Source organism: Panthera tigris, chromosome C1 (genome assembly GCF_018350195.1).
Source record: "Panthera tigris isolate Pti1 chromosome C1, P.tigris_Pti1_mat1.1, whole genome shotgun sequence".
NCBI lineage: Eukaryota > Metazoa > Chordata > Mammalia > Carnivora > Felidae > Panthera > Panthera tigris.
In genome coordinates, this window is record NC_056667.1 from 87,486,296 (window position 1) to 87,504,369 (window position 18,074).

Here is an 18,074-nt window from a genome sequence, read left to right on the forward strand (position 1 = left end):
AGCTGCTTAGTAATTCTACTCCTGAACTTTTGGAAAGAATCATAACTTTCTTACAACGGTTTCAGTAAAGATTTCTTCCTAAGATTCCAGCCAACAATACTCCTCAGTCAGGTATGCTAGACATTGCTGTGAATACTGGGAAATAAACCAAGAAGAATAAATTATAACCTTAAATTGTAAGCCAAGATACACACCACTGTAAAATACTGCTCTGTAATGTTTGGCTCATGTAAAGAAGGTGTACCCTTTCAATTCACTGGAAATATAGCTGAACCACATTTTTAGGTCATTTTCTGATTAATTCCCATTTCCAGGTGAGGAATAACACAATTATAGTGGTTATCTTAGTACCTGCTTTTTCATGTCCCTCTCCCAAACAGTTCTCTTGCACCTACTTTTGATATCTCACACCTAGGTTCTTAACCTGAGTCCTCTCATTCATAATTCTTGAACTTCTGTGTTGCCTTGTTTAGCTTGGCAAAAAAGGTAGTCCATTATCTTTGATTGGGCTCCCTAGAATTACACCCTGAGAGGATTCCATGTGAGTGTGGGGGGAGGGGACCTGCTAGAGGAATGAAAAGGGAAGGAGGCTGTGTAAAGGTGCAATATTAAGTAAGTTCAGCGGAAGGTACCTTTGACTCAATATTTCAAGGAAACTCTGGAAACAGTATGGATTAATCATACCTCAGAGCTATCCTTAACAGAAGATGGAAAATTAAGACCTACTACTTGCCAGTCCTTTCAAGGGCTGCCCCCAGGGGGCGATAATTCCCAGGCATTTCTGGTTCTCAGGCAGCATAGGCTGAATTGGTTCTAACAACCTGAGGATAGTCCTCCAAAAAAGATAACAATCATGCTGGCTAGTGGGAGATAAGTCCCCTGGGAGCTTGTGCACATGAAAGTAGCAAAGGGATCCAAAGGGGATGTGGGTGGAGTATTGACAGTGTCTGCTTCATGTAAGTAATCACTATCATGTATTTAAAAATATACTTTAGACTATCAGAAAATCAGGATCTATTCCAGCATTTGTCACTAATTAAATATGTGTTTTGGGGTACTGTGTTTATAGTTTCGGTTGTATTAAAACTCTTCTGACTTAAGTCAATGAAACAGAAAGCCATCATAAACCAGATTAGCCAAATAAAGTATAATTTATCAGTTTGTATAGTTAAACCATTCTATTAGCTAGAGTTTTGCCTTATGAATCAGAGGAATTGGATGATATTAATCAGTACTACCTTTCTCTCTCATCTCTACTTTTCTTTGTGTGCCAATTCACCTTCTCCCATATACTGGGAAGCATTGCCTCTGTCAATTCTTGACTTCATTCCTCACGATTTCACCCTCCTATTCTCATGGTTCTATTTTATTTTATTTTATTTTATTTTATTTTATTTTATTTTATTTTATTTTATTTTATTTTATTTTACTAATGTTTATTTTTGAGAGAGATAGAGATTGAGAGAGAGAAGAAGAGTGCACACGTGCAAACAGAGAAGGGACATAGAGGGAAAAGAGTCAATCCCATGCAGGCTACTTGCTGTCAGTGCAGGTCTGATGGGAGGCTTGAATCCATGAACTGGGAGATCATGACCTGACCTGAGATCAAGAACTGAACACTTAACCAATTGAGCCACCCAGGTGCCCCTTTCATGGCTCTCATTTAAAATCTAGTTTTAATGTTCACTTATTTTGAGAAGGGGGGGGGGGTTGGGGAGGGGCAGAAAGAGAATCCCAAGTAGGTGCCATGCTGTCAGAGCAGAGCCTGACTCGAGACTCGAACCCGAATACTGGGTGATCCTGATATGAGCCACTATCAAGAGTCAAGAGTCCTAAGCTTAATCAACTGAGCCACCTGGGGAGCCCCTCATGGTTCTTATTTTAAATTGCAAGAAAGGAAAGACTTTAATTGACCAGGTTCGATGAAAGAATTTGCTGGCTCTAGAATTACTGTGGCCAGAGAATGAATTATTATATTTGTCCAGCATAGGACATGCAACCATCTTAGAAAAATCACTGTGGCCAGAAAGATGAGGTCATATAAGATTACAGCAGCTCTGATTTGGAAAATATGTTAGAGAGGGCAAAGAATAATTCTCTAAAAGAAAATAGGTCCCAGAAAACATAAGATAAGCTGACCAAAGCAAAAATACATTTCAATATCACATGAATTTCAGTTTCCTCATTAATAACATGAAGTTCAAACATTTGTTACAGTTATTTCACAAAATTATTTTAAGTGCTAAATATGATTTATCAGCAGAAGTGCTTTATAAAGTATAGAGTTTTGTTAGTGAGCACTACATGACACTCACACAGAATGTTGAACCTCTTATACCAGTTCATCTAAAATATGTTTTTATATTATTGGTAAGTACAAAAAGATGACCCTAGAGTCTTCCATGGTGGATTTTCTAAGTAAAACCCAGGTTTAATCTCCCTGAAAAACTGAGAAGCATAAATCTTGGTAGCATCCAGACTTCTTTTAAAGACAAGAATAGGGGAACTGTTTACTGAAGGAACAGGAAGGAGCAGCTAGGCTCCTCACCAGTATTTTTACAAAAGGTATTAGGTACATCATCTTAATAGCAGAAAAATCATCATGATATCACTCAGAAGCTGGCATAGTGCCTTTCTTGAAACAACCATAATAACAACAACCTCCAGGAGTCCAAATAAATAATTTCTTTCTTCTGAAAATAAAAAAAGGAAGGAAGGAAGGAAGGAAGGAAGGAAGGAAGGAAGGAAGGAAGGAAGGAAAAAAGGAATGAGAGAGGAGAAGGGAGGTAAAGGAAGAGAAGGGGAGGGAAGGGAAGGGAAGGGAAGGGAAGAGGAGGGGAGTGGAGGGGAGGGGAGGGAAGGGAAGGGAAGACAGAAAGGAAGAGAAGAGATGAGGAAAGGGGAGGAGAGGAGAAGAGAGGAGAGAAGAGGAGAGGAGAGAAGAGAAGGAATGTTTTGGGGGCTCAGTTTGTCCGGTTAAGTGTCAGACTTTGGCTCAGGTCATGATCTCACGGTTCGTGGGTTGGAGCCCTGCATCAGGGTCTCTGCTGTCAGTATGGAGCCTGCTTCTGATCTTCTGTCTCCTCTCTGTGCCCTGCTGGTTCTCTCAAAATAGATAAATAAACTTATTTTTTTTTTAATAAATGTTTTGTACTCTTTCCTATATTTTTCCTAATTACTCAGACTAAAATTCCCATATACCATCAGTCACAAAATTTTGTTCACATTCGCAGGCTTTACTGAAGATTTGCTCTGACCTGGCTATTGATTGTTATTCAATGCAGACAGAAAGGTGATATAATCCTAACCCTTAAGGTTCTCACAGTTAAACTGGGAGGTAAAATACAAATTTCTCTCTTTCAATCTGTCTTCCTTTTTATTTCTAGGCCCCACTCCGTTTACTCCAGACTTTACCACATCATGCTTATATTACAGCAGTAACCTTGAATGGGTCTTTCTGCCTCCAGTGTTAACTTCAGCTAACACCCAGTCAGACTAATTTTTCTAAAACAATTTCTATACTGTATCATTTTTCTTAAGGAAAAAAAAGACCATGTCTCTAAAATTTCAATAAGATAATGTTCAGTTACTGAAATTTTAGATCTGTGGGGAAAGTTAAAGAATTAGCACTGAATTCAACTCAATTTTGGATAACTTTTACAAATAGGAGTAACAATTAATAAGCAGAAAATAATTAAAACATAAAATTCCTGGATCCTAGATAAATATTATAGGAAGTACAGTGGTCTTTATGTTACAGCACTGAGGAATAAAATAAAAATTTTGAGCAATCATAGAAACATAAGTGAGAAAGCGAAATAAAATTTTATTTGTATCTGCAAAATACTGGGAAACTGAAAGCTGAAAGATCAGTTAGGAGGCTAACGCAACTACCTAGGTAAGAATTAGTAATAGCCCAAATTTGAAAGGTGGCACTGACAATGGGAAGAAAAGTTCAGATGCAAAAGACATTATGAAAGATAAATTCATAGAACTTGATGACTGAGCCAAGGAAGAGGGATGTGTAAAAACTATTTTGAGGTTTTGGGTCGGGGAGAATACTGATACATACTACAACCAGAATAAGAAAATCAAAAAAGGAGTAAATTTGTTGAAGTTTCTTGAGAAGATACTGTGTGTTCTCTTCTCAACACATTAAATGTTCTTCAACTGGGCATCTATTGTTCTGGCCATTTACCATTCACCATGGTACTTTTAGTAGCATATGTATTTTTCTTTGGCAAACCACTGCTCCTTTCATCCTCAACTGACTCCTCCTCCAGTTACCAAATGGGCCATCAGTCTGGAAGACTGCATTGCATTTCCATAGATCCACTGATTAATTCGGGGGCATATATGACCCAATTGGAGGCAGTTTTACAAAATAGTATTTTGCTGTAACAGTTGGGAGAGAAACAAGTGCTTTTTTCACTCGCTTCTTAGCAGTTAGTATGGTGTGACTGGTGAAAATGAAGGTAAGCCAGCAAAAGGCAGTGATAAAAATGGACCGAGCCCAGTTTCTGATGACTTTGTTAGAACCTTGAATTCAGGTCTCCTGTACTTTCAGTACACGAGAAGACAAATTCCTTTTGGCCTTAAACAAGTTTACTCTGGTCTGACAATTAAAAAGCACAACAATTTCTCTACAAAAGCAATGTGCAGAAATGGAGCTCCTTATCCTACAAACAAATTGAGAAGAGAGGAGGAGGGAGGAAAGAAAATAAGAGCTTCCTGAAAAACTAAATCTTATCTTTCATGGGAAGCAAAAATACATATTTGCCCATTTTTAAAGGTAAATATCTGTTAAATTTTTTTCAATCTTTTCTCATTTCTCTAAGTATATGTCATAGTTCTATGGACATGTGCATTTGCTAAAGTATGTCATTACATTTACTTGATATTGCAATCTCCCTCAAATCCATAAGCAAGTCTTTCTCTGACATGTGTTCTTTCATAAACCCACAAATTGCTACTGGAGGGGTAATAGTATATTCCCTCTTTGGAGTGTTGGTATTTCCAAAAAGGGCCATGTCTTCATTTGTACCCTGCCTTTTCCATTAGAATTCCAGGGAACGAAACCCCAGAATCAAAAGTAGGAAGATGAATGCTTGAGTAACCGGCATCATCAGCACATGTGGTATGCTTCATTTGATACTTTCTTTAAAAAGTAAAACCAAAGTCTACATTTTTTTACTAAAATGACTAGTTCTTGTCTTTCCAGGAGCTGATCTGTTCTTTTATTTTTATAGACTAATGTTATTCTTTCAATAAATTATTTTTTCTTGCTTAAGTAAATAATTTGCTTGCAAAATATATAATAATAATTAAATTAATTTAATATTTAATTGTAATTAAATATTATATTAAATGTATTGTGTATTATATTAAATATTTTAAAGTTAAATATTTTAATTATAAATTGCATAGTTAAATAAATATAATTATATCTATCCTAGAATGAATTAATAAACAAAAATATGTAAAAAAAATTTCTGCACATATATGTACTCTGCTAATATATGTTTTATGCAAAAACAGATTTATAGAACTATATCTTGCAAATAAAAGATGACAATGGATACAGTTCAATTACTTTTCAATGAAATGATGTTTTCTTGTCTTTAATGCAAAAGAGAACTTAATATTTGAATTAATCAATCAATCAGGAAAAAGGATTTAATAAGTTTCAGTTTTTCAGCATTACAAGTTATTTAGAATAATTACATCATAAAGCCCCTTTATTACCAAATACACAACCTAGATAGTGATAGAAAATAAATGGAAGAATTAAGAAGGCAACATTAAGCTGAAGGGAAAACACTGGCAAGTACATAAGCTAAAATAGCCAAAATAAAGATGAACAACTTCTGAACCCTTCCTACTGGCATCCCAGATTCAGCAGGCATTCCAGATTCAGCATGTGCAAAACAGAATTTCTGATCTTTTCTTTAATGCCAATTCCCAACAAAATCTGCTGAAAGCCATCTTTACCATGTTGACTATTCACCCATTCCATTTGTTCAGACTAAAATTTTTTGTGCCATCTTCAAATCTACGCTTTCTCTCATATCCACAACTAATATGAAAGGAAATCCTATTGGATCCACCTGCAGGCTATCACTTCTTTTTTTTTTTTTCCAGATTATCACTTTCTACCACTCTTTTGCTCCCACCATGGTCTGAGCCACCACATCTCTCATATGTGTTGTTGAAGTCACCTTCTAATTGATTGTTTTGCTTCTGCTCTCGTTCCCTTATGATCTGTTCTTAATGCAATAGCCAGAGGTATCCCTTTAAAACTCATCAGGTAATTTCACTCCTCTGCACAGTAAAAATAAAAGTCTTCATGAGGGCTTACAACATTTTACAGGACCTGCTATTGCTGTGACCACACCTGCTATTGCTGTGACCACCTCTTTGCTGTTGCTCAAACATATCAGGTAACAAACCACATAAGGAACTTTGTGCAAAACCTCTCTTCCTGGAAAGTTCCCCATCCCCCTCATTGTCTTCAAGTCTTGTTTCAATTGTAATCCATTTTGTAAGCTATACTCTGATCATCCACTTGGTATTGTATCTCCATGGGGTGCCTGGGTGGCTCAGGAGGCTAAGCATCTGGCTCAGGCCATGATTTCATGGTTCATGGGTTTGGGCACCAGATTAGGCTCTCTGCTGTCAGCACAGAGCCCACTTCAGATATCCTGTCCTCCTCTCTCTCTGCCCCTCCCCTGCATTCTCTCTTTCTTTCTCTCTCAAAAATGAACATTTTCTAAAAATTAAAAAAAAAAAAAACAAATTGCACCTCTAGATATTTTCAGTCCACCTTCCCTACATTTTAATTTCCCATAACACTGTCATCTTCTTTAAAAATGTGAAATAATCTACCTCTTTATTTTGTTTATTGACTGTCTTTTCTTGCTCTTACATAAGCTGCACAAGGGCAACAGTCCTTGCCCGTTTTGTTCACTGACTTTACTCCAAGAGCCTAGAACAGATGCTGAATAAATATTTTTTGAATTAATTGAATAGAAGCTGCATCATGCTTGTAGAGGCTAACGCATAGATTTGGAATGAAATTATATTACCTCTCATTTAAATCTGACATTTTTAAACCTTTTATAAAGTCTTAGTCATTACAGCAACAACATATCGTGGATAATGTTATCACCCCACTTACACTTGAAGAAACTAAGGCCTAAGTAACTAAAGAAGATCACATAATTGATAAATGATAAACCCAAAATTTGAACACTTGTTATTTGAGGCAAGAATCAGGCATATTTAACACTCTGTCATCTTACCTTTATTGAATACATTTGGGCAAGTCATTTACAGGCCATGAGCTTCTTTTCTCTCATCAGTTAAATAGGGATACCAGTGTTCCCCATATATTATTGCAGTAAGAAGCAGAGATAATATTTGTATTATTTGCCTGGCAAATAATTGTAATATTGCAAATATTTGTAATATTTTCCTGGGAAATAATAGGCAGTAATTAAATGAAAATAATATTCTAATCCTTCCCATATTTACAGTAAGAGATGTCTTAAGTAAGCTCAATCCTTGTGGGATGTATCTCTCTCTCTTTAAAAAACATGCAAGAATGAGGTCAGGGCTCAATGTAAAGGATCAAGAAAATTGTTTATTCAATTTTAATTTAGAACTTAGGCTAGAAGTCAAAGTTCTTTCTCAAAGAGCAGAACTAGGCTCTAGCTAATAATAAATGGTCTGTTTTCTAGAGTGTTCTTTATGCATACTTCCTTAACCAAGCAGCCAGGGTCACAGGGATCTTGGGAAAGATTCAGTGACTTAGAGAAATCTATCACAGACCCAGATGGAAAGCCAGGGGCCCCACATCTCCATTTCACTCTACCACTTATCCACCAGGTACTCTTGAGTATATCACCTCTCTGTGCATTACAAACTATAAATGAAACTCATAGAGCTAATGCTTACATAGTGCTGACTCTGTGCCAGACACTCTCCTTGTATCTTAGCTCCTTTGATCCTCCAAACAACTTTCCAGTTAGGAAAAAGAGACATCACTGAGGGTTGGGGTCACCAGATGATGACGAGAAAGAGCTGATTTCCGAAGGACAGAAAATTTCCATAAGCAGAGAGGCAAGATTACATTTCCAGAGGAATGACAGCATTGATGCTGTGTTAATAAACATGCATTGAGTACTGGTTGGCAGACATCTGCTAATGCTCTGTGCATTCCAAATATATATGTAAAGCATGACTTTTAATGGAAGAAGTTTACAGATTTTACAGCCTAGATGGGAAGAAAGACAAGGAGGCATTTAATCATTGTGTAGGGCCAATTGTCACAAATATAAAAGAAACGCAACAAAATCTTGGAAGCAAAGAGAAAGGAAAGATCCACTATTTTAGTGGAAATGAGAGAATATTTGATAAAGTACATGATACATGAATATGAGAGACAATGAGGATTTTGGTAAATAAGGATGAATTTAAGGACATTCCCAGAAGAGAAACAATCTCAGTGTAAACATGCTTGTATAAAGAGCAAATGGCTCAAAGACAGAAATGCATGAAGAGTATAAAGGGCATTAATGAGGAATGTATACAAAAAGACTTTTAATAGTGTTATTGTAAGTCCAGTTAAAGACTATAATACTTTCAGGGGTCATTTCTATAGTTCATTACTAGAGAAGATTCTCTGAACGTGAGGAATACCAGAAATCATGAGAAGGAGATGCAGTGTCCTTTCCTGAGCATGAAGCTGGTTTTGAGTGCTGCTTTTACAGCTGCTCTTTGCCCTTGATGATTGTTCTTTTCCTACTTTGGGTGAATAAAAGAGAAAGGACACCATCTGAGTGGTTTCTAAAAAAAAAAAAAAAAAAAGTAAGTCCAGTTTAATGAGAAAAATAAATGGTTGAAAGGAGGGAGAAAATCTTCCTTGCAGTTCAGGCAATTAATTCTGCTTTACAAATGCTGTGTGTGGGGAGGGTGTGTGTGTGTGTGTGGGTGTGTGTGTGTGGGTGTGTGTGTGTGTGTGTGGGTGCGAGAGAAAGAGAGAGAGAAATACAGACTTAGTAGTTGTTGTACACATGGAACTATCACTGAGGAAAACCAAGAGCTTGCTGACATTTTCTCTCTTCTCTCTCTAAATTGCCACATCATAAGTACTTCACTTTTCAGGGAAATGTAGTAGACTCATTGATCCCACAGTAAAGCAAATTTATTCTTAAAGGACCAAAGTAAATACAATGGCTTTAATCAGCTCTAAGAAAACATACTCAGCATTCTCTTCCTTCCCCTGCCTCAAGTGTGTTTGAGGCAGTGCAAGGTCTAAGTTTGAGCAGATGGATGGAAGTTTGAGCAAGTAATTACAAGCTGCAACACAATTTCCTTAAAACGACACACATACTAGACAAATACTTATTTGTGGTTATAGAGTGGGTAAAGTTACTATAAAAATAGTAGCACACCTTATAATAGTGCTGTATGCCATAATTTACCTTTGCTATATCTGAAGTGTCATATCTTGTTCCAGACTTAATATTTAGTAACTAACAATTTAATGTACAAATCTCCAGCCTAAGAAGCAGAATAATTAGAAGAGGCAAGCCCCCCTTTTTACATGGAAAAAGTATAGTGGACCATGCAAAATGCCTGAGGATTATACAGAAGAGAGAGGTGATTTTTAGTTATGAAAAATGTCTGGCAATTTTCTTTCTTTTTTAAGTTTATTTGTTTATTTTGAGAAAGGGAGAACAGGGGAGGGGCAGTGAGAAGGGGAGAGAGAGAGAATTCTAAGCAGGCTCTGTACTGACAGATGCAGGCTCAAACTCGTGAACCCGTCAGACATTTCATTGACTGAGCCACCCAGGTGCCCTGGGGAAATTTAAAAAATAACTCTTATCAAACATATAGTAAACTCAATGCAGATATGCAGAAAGTATATGAAAGTAAATGCCATAAGCACTTTTTTTCTAGAATGTCCAACTTTGTTGATGTTTCTTTCTCTGAATTCCTGAAGTGTCTTACAGACATTTCTGAATTGAAAACAAAAATTTGGAAGCTTATTATGTGTCTAGGAGAAACGCACCTCTACACACCATAGTCTTTAGAAGTCTACAGCCATCTCAGAAATACTGCTCCTGACCGTTCCATACATAAATTCCTATCCAGCACTAAAAACTACTTAGTTATGCTTAAATGTTACATGTGCATGAGCACCTTTTTTTTTAATGTTAATTTATTTTTGAGAGAGAGAGTGTGAGTGGGGAAGGGGCAGAGAGAGTGGGAGACACGGAATCCAAAGCAGGCTCCAGGCTGTGAACTGTCAGCACACAGCCCAATGCAGGACTCAAACCATGAACGGTGAGACCATGACCTGAGCCAAAGTTGCTTGTTTAACCGACTGAACCACCCAGGCACCCTACGTGAGCACTCCTAATTTGATGTGCATATATCCTCTAGAAATAGGATTAAAACCTAATTATTGTAAGAAATGCAGTCAAATCCATCACGTTTCATCCACCAAAGGTCAATGCAATAACAGAATATGGTCAGTCCTTTCAGTTTTATGCTTTGAAGAAAATGAGCATTGAGACAATTGCTCTTTTTTTCACCATCCAAAATAAAGTCTCTCATTGAACAACAAACAAAAATAATAATAAAAAATACATCAACAACAACAAACACATATCCTACGCTATAGAAAGTTTGGGCACATTGGGGTTGATTAAATGTTGGCTAATTGAACAAGAATCTCCAAGGATTTGACTCCTTTCTCTAAATTTATTGGGAATATTCCATTTCATTAAAGTAGTTTATTTGAACTTTCTGGACACCAGCTTCACCACACAACAAAGGGTAAGAGTCTAGAATTCAGCTCACTTCAAAATATCAGAGCTTATAAGACTCTTCAAGGGCAAAAGCTGTTTCTGGCAGTTTATACGAGATGAGATCTCTCAGTTAAAGGTGACACTTTGTGGGTTTTTTTCAAGACCTATAAGTGTGTTGGGTACTTACAAATGAGATAACTTAGATAAGAGAAATCAAGTATACACATTATTCCCAATATTCCCTTATTTTCCATCATTTCACCTTTTATAATTTTGGTCAAAAATTGCAAAAGGGAATGCAAGAACCTAGATGCTATCACAGGGCCTAGCACACTGAATTCAGGAGGGAGGGAAGGGCAGAAGGAATGAGGAAAGAAGAAAGAGAGGGATAAACAAAAAATTTCTACCTAACCAGAGGAATATTTGGTGTGATCTCACATAGACACAAATTTGAGGCATCCTTCCAAGAACTACAAAATAAAGGAAATAAGATTGCCTTATGAAAATTAAATGTTAACACTATCCTATAATCCCTAAGAACAAAGATAAGCAAATTCCCTTTAAACAAACAAGATTGGTTCACTCATATAAAAAAAAAGTCTATTAACATATTCAAAATATTATTAACATATTTGAAGAAGAACTAATTATTCAGAGGAGCATTTACAGTCAAAGAATCAATAAAAGGAGGGCCTGGAAAGCAACCTGTGAATAAGGCTTGTCTGGAGACTCTTCCCATGGACTTTGATCATATTTAACAAAGGAGATAGATGCATAAGGCTATCTTCATTCAATACCCTTTAACGAAAGAGTTAACTAAACAATTCCTTTTTGTTTTGTTTAATTTAGTGACATTAAATCAACTTCTGATTAAAATGTACAGTCTCCTTGTAGGCTTCCCAAAGGATAAAATGTGAAAGTGCCATTGAAACAACACAAGAAAGCCTTTAAAAGGAGCACACTAAGAATGTATAGTGCATCAAAGACATTATGGATGGAAAAAAAAGAAAGTTTCAAAATGTCTCCTTTTGGGCGGTGAGTAACCTGAACACAAACCATTTCAGGAAGGTAGTAGAGCTGAAAACCTGATTTCCATGAGCTGTGGAATGAGAGTTCAGGAGAAAAGAGCCAGCAAAGGCAGATAAGTTATCAGTGAGCATTGCTGTGAAGAAAGGACAAGAGAGTATCTAGATCTGGAAAGGCAAGGAATCAAGGTGGCAATTAGCCAATTTTCAAATCTGAAGAGAAAATTGATTTGGTACCAATACAAACAAGCATTAAAGCATGGAGGTGATAAAGATGGGATTTGTTGCTAATTATATCTCTTTTCTCCGTGAACTAGATCATTTGTTATAATTAAGAGGGGCTTTCATTTAAACAGGAATATAATTGCTCCTCCTCACAAAACTCCACTAAAATTCCTTTATAGGAATAAAAGGGTTTTGTTTTATTGCCTTTGTTTTTGGTTTCTGAGGGATAGAGCAAGAGAACATGACCTGGAGAGGGGCAGAGAGAGAGGGAAAGAGAAAATCCCAAGCAGGCTACATACGCACTGTGAGCACAGAGCCCCAGACAGGGCTCGGACCCACAAACCATGAGTTCATGACCTGAGCTGAAACCAAGAGTCGGACACACAACCAACTGAGCCACCCAGGTATCTGTGAAATGTTGTTTTTTAATGGAAAGGCAGACAGAATGAAAAAACAGACAACAGTAATAAAGTGATCAAGCAAATGGAACTTTATCATAGAAGAATGATGTATAGGATTCTCAAGATGTTGATGAAGGGAGCTCCCAGGACATTAGTGCATAGGTTTTAGAAATCAATCAATCCGGGTGGTAAAGAAAGTCTGGGCTCCCCAGGAGCATTTAAATTGTAGATTAAAGGCAAAGAGATTATAGATACGTAGATAGCAAAAAAGGATATAGGTAGACAGAAAGATATATAGACAGATGCACTGATAGATTATTTGATGTGGTTGACCATTTGATGATGTTATGTAATTCTTTCAGATTTGGAGGAAAATTACTAGCGAGTACATTGAAACTTAAGCAAAAGAAATACTGAAATATTTAAAATTCTAGAAAAAGTAAAAGTTATTCAAGGACAGAACTATCATCATGGGTGACATGGTGGTTCAGCTTAAATAATTTTTATATATTCATAGGCATGTAAATGTTGATTTCTTATTTTAAACAAAATTTTTAATAAATTATATTGAGAGTATAGTGGAGAGGAAGCATGTGCGTGTGCATGTGTGTATATGTGAGAGAGAGAGAGAAAGAGAGAGAGTAAGAGAAATGGAAAGAGAAAGAGAATAGGGGAGAGTGAGTGTGTTTTGGATAGATCATCACCATGTATTGGAGACCTAAATACTCAGCTTCACAATAGGAAATCTATAGATTTTAAATTTTTTTTAATGAAGAAATAGCAGTAAAATACATTTATTTAAAATTAGGAGGTTTAGTCTCAATAACTAGAAATTAAAAATTGTTTTTGTGGAGTGGGAATTGGGTTAGGCAGTGGATAGAATAGAGCTATTATTATTATAAGCCTTTAACTACAATGTGACTCATTAAACTGAGTAAGTATATTATTTTAATTAAAATAAAAATTTAATTGAAAAAAGTAAGGGAATAATTTCAAAACTTTCAGGGAGCAGAATTAGCATTCTAAAGACTTTTAAAGAATGAGAAGGAAAAAGAAAATACCTATAAAATTGAGAACAGGAGCCGGAGGGAAGATGGCAGCGTAGGAGGACGCTGGGCTCACCGCGCATCCTGCTGATCACTTAGATTCCACCTACACCTGCCTAAATAACCCAGAAAACCGCCAGAGGATTAGAAGAACGGAGTCTCCGGAGCCAAGCGCAGACGAGAGGCCCATGGAAGAGGGTAGGAAGGGCAGCGAGGCGGTGCGCACTCCACGGACTGGCGGGAGGGAGCCGGGCGGAGGGGCGGCTCACCGGCCAAGCAGAGCCCCCGAGTCTGGCTGGCAAAAGCGGAGGGGCCGGACGGACTGTGTTCCGACAGCAAGCGCAACTTAGCGTCTGGGAGGTCATAAGTTAACAGCTCTGCTCAGAAAGCGGGAAGGCTGGAGGACAAAGGGAGGGAGAGCTGCTGAGCCCCCGGACGACAGAGCTCAGCTTGGTGGGGAACAAAGGCGCTCACCAGCGCCATCTCCCCCGCCCATCCCCCAGCCAAAATCCCAAAGGGAACCAGTTCCTGCCAGGGAACTTGCTCGCTCTGCGCAAACACCCAACTCTGTGATTCTGCGGAGCCAAACCTCCGGCAGCAGATCTGACTCCCTCCCGCTGCCACAGGGCCCCTCCTGAAGTGGATCACCTAAGGAGAAGCGAGCTAAGCCTACCCCTCCTGCCCCCATGCACCTTGCCTACCCACCCCAGCTAATACGCCAGATCCCCAGCACCACAAGCCTGGCAGTGTGCAAGAAGCCCAGACGGGCCACGCCACCCCACAGTGAATCCCGCCCCTAGGAGAAGGGAAGAGAAGGCACACACCAGTATGACTGTGGCCCCAGCAGTGGGCTGGGGGCAGGCATCAGGTCTGACTGCGGCCCCGCCCACCAACTCCAGTTATACGCCACAGCACAGGGGAAGTGCCCTGCAGGTCCTCACCACTCCAGGGACTATCCAAAATGACCAAACGGAAGAATTCCCCTCAGAAGAATCTCCAGGAAATAACAACAGCCAATGAGCTGATCAAAAAGGATTTAAATAATATAACAGAAAGTGAACTTAGAATAATAGTCATAAAATTAATCTCTGGGCTTGAAAACAGTATAGAGGACAGCAGAGAATCTCTTGGTACAGAGATCAAGGGACTAAGGAACAGTCACGAGGAGCTGAAAAGCGCTTTAAATGAAATGCAAAACAAAATGGAAACCACGACAGCTCGGATTGAAGAGGCAGAGGAGAGAATAGGTGAACTAGAAGATAAAGTTATGGAAAAAGAGGAAGCTGAGAGAAAGAGAGATAAAAAAATCCAGGAGTATGAGGGGAAAATTAGAAAACTAAGTGATACACTAAAAAGAAATAATATACGCATAATTGGTATCCCAGAGGAGGAAGAGAGAGGGAAAGGTGCTGAGGGGTACTTGAACAAATTATAGCTGAGAACTTCCCTGAACTGGGGAAGGAAAAAGGCATTGAAATCCAAGAGGCACAGAGAACTCCCTTCAGACGTAACTTGAATCGATCTTCTGCATGACATATCATAGTGAAACTGGCAAAATACAAGGACAAAGAGAAAATTCTGAAAGCAGCAAGGGATAAACGTGCCCTCACATATAAAGGGAGACCTATAAGACTCGTGACTGATCTCTCTTTTGAAACTTGGCAGGCCAGAAAGGATTGGCACGATATCTTCAGTGTGCTAAACAGAAAAAATATGCAGCAGAGAATCCTTTATCCAGCAAGTCTGTCATTTAGAATAGAAGGAGAGATAAAGGTCTTCCCAAACAAACAAAAACTGAAGGAATTTGTCACCACGAAACCAGCCCTACAAGAGATCCTAAGGGGGATCCTGTGAGACAAACTGCCAGAGACATCACTACAAGCATAAAACATACAGACATCACAATGACTCTAAACCCGTATCTTTCTATAATAACACTGAATGTAAATGGATTAAATGCGCCAACCAAAAGACATAGGGTATCAGAATGGATAAAAAAACAAGACCCATCTATTTGCTGTCTACAAGAGACTCATTTTAGATCTGAGGACACCTTTAGATTGAGAGTGAGGGGATGGAGAACTATTTATCATGCTCCTGGAAGCCAAAAGAAAGCCGGAGTAGCCATACTTATATCAGACAAACTAGACTTTAAATTAAAGGCTGTAACAAGAGATGAAGAAGGGCATTATATAATACTTACAGGGTCTATCCATCAGGAAGAGCTAACAATTATAAATATCTACGCGCCAAATACCGGAGCCCCCAAATATATAAAACAATTACTCATAAACATAAGCAAACTTATTGATAAGAATGTGGTCATTGCAGGGGACTTTAACACCCCACTTACAGAAATGGATAGATCATCTAGACACACGGTCAATAAAGAAACAAGGGCCCTGAATGATACATTGGATCAGATGGACTTGACAGATATATTTAGAACTCTGCATCCGAAACCAACAGAATATACTTTCTTCTCGAGTGCACATGGATCATTCTCCAAGATAGATCACATACTGGGTCACAAAACAGCCCTTCATAAGTTTACAAGAATTGAAATTATACCATGCATACTTTCAGACCACAATGCTATGAAGCTTGAAATCAACCTCAGGAAAAAGTCTGGAAAACCTCCAAAAGCATGGAGGTTAAAGAACACCCTACTAACGAATGAGTGGGTCAACCAGGCAATTAGAGAAGAAATTTAAAAATATATGGAAACAAACGAAAATGAAAATACAACAATCCAAACGCTTTGGGATGCAGCAAAGGCAGTCCTGAGAGGAAAATACATTGCAATCCAGGCCTATCTCAAGAAACAAGAAAAGTCCCAAATACAAAATCTAACAGCACACCTAAAGGAAATAGAAGCAGAACAGCAAAGGCAGCCTAAACCCAGCAGAAGAAGAGAAATAATAAAGATCAGAGCAGAAATAAACAATATAGAATCTAAAAAAACGGTAGAGCAGATCAACGAAACCAAGAGTTGGTTTTTTGAAAAAATAAACAAAATTGATAAACCTCTAGCCAGGCTTCTCAAAAAGAAAAGGGAGATGACCCAAAAAGATAAAATCATGAATGAAAATGGAATTATTACAACCAATCCCTCAGAGATACAAACAATTATCAGGGAATACTATGAAAAATTATATGCCAACAAATTGGACAACCTGGAAGAAATGGACAAATTCCTAAACACCCACACTCTTCCAAAACTCAATCAGGAAGAAATAGAAAGCTTGAACAGACCCATAACCAGCGAAGAAATTGAATCGGTTATCAAAAATCTCCCAACAAATAAGAGTCCAGGACCAGATGGCTTCCCAGGGGAGTTCTACCAGACGTTTAAAGCAGAGATAATACCTATCCTTCTCAAGCTATTCCAAAAAATAGAAAGGGAAGGAAAACTTCCAGACTCATTCTATGAAGCCAGTATTGCTTTGATTCCTAAACCAGACAGATACCCAGTAAAAAAAGAGAACTACAGGCCAATATCCCTGATGAATATGGATGCAAAAATTCTCAATAAGATACTAGCAAATCGAATTCAACAGCATATAAAAAGAATTATTCACCATGATCAAGTGGGATTCATTCCTGGGATGCAGGGCTGGTTCAACATTCGCAAATCAATCAACGTGATACATCACATTAACAAAAAAAAAGATAAGAACCATATGATCCTGTCAATCCATGCAGAAAAGGCCTTTGACAAAATCCACACCCTTTCTTAATAAAAACCCTTGAGAAAGTCGGGATAGAAGGAACATACTTAAAGATCGTAAAAGCCATTTATGAAAAGCCCACAGCTAACATCATCCTCAACGGGGGAAAAACTGAGAGCTTTTTCCCTGAGATCAGGAACACAACAGGGATGCCCACTCTCACCGCTGTTGTTTAACATAGTGCTGGAAGTTCTAGCATCAGCAATCAGACAACAAAAGGAAATCAAAGGCATCAAAATTGGCAAAGATGAAGTCAAGCTTTCGCTTTTTGCAGATGACATGATATTATACATGGAAAATCCGATAGACTCCACCAAAAGTCTGCTAGAACTGATACATGAATTCAGCAAAGTTGCAGGATACAAAATCAATGTGCAGAAATCAGTTGCATTCTTATACACTAACAATGAAGCAACAGAAAGACAAATGAAGAAACTGATCCCATTCACAATTGCACCAAGAAGCATAAAATACCTAGGAATAAATCTAACCAAAGATGTAAAAGATCTGTATGCTGAAAACTATAGAAAGCTTATGCAGGTAATTGAAGAAGATATAAAGAAATGGAAAGACATTCCCTGCTCATGGATTGGAAGAATAAATATTGTCAAAATGTCAATACTACCCAAAGCTATCTACACATTCAATGCAATCCCAATCAAAATTGCACCAGCATTCTTCTCGAAACTAGAACAAGCAATCCTAAAATTCATAGGGAACCACAAAAGGCCCCGAATAGCCAAAGTAATTTTGAAGAGGAAGACCAAAGCAGGAGGCATCACAATCCCAGACTTTAGCCTCTACTACAAAGCTGTCATCATCAAGACAG

At 38.0% G+C, this 18,074-nt stretch overlaps 1 non-coding gene across 1 annotated transcript; it reads left to right on the top strand.

Moving 5' to 3' along the window:
• The first annotated feature begins 8,628 nt into the window (after positions 1-8,628).
• On the top strand, positions 8,629-8,845 carry LOC122241583. The gene has a single exon (XR_006221840.1). It is a non-coding gene; the product is annotated as a small nucleolar RNA U3 (small nucleolar RNA).
• The last annotated feature ends 9,229 nt before the right edge of the window (positions 8,846-18,074 follow it).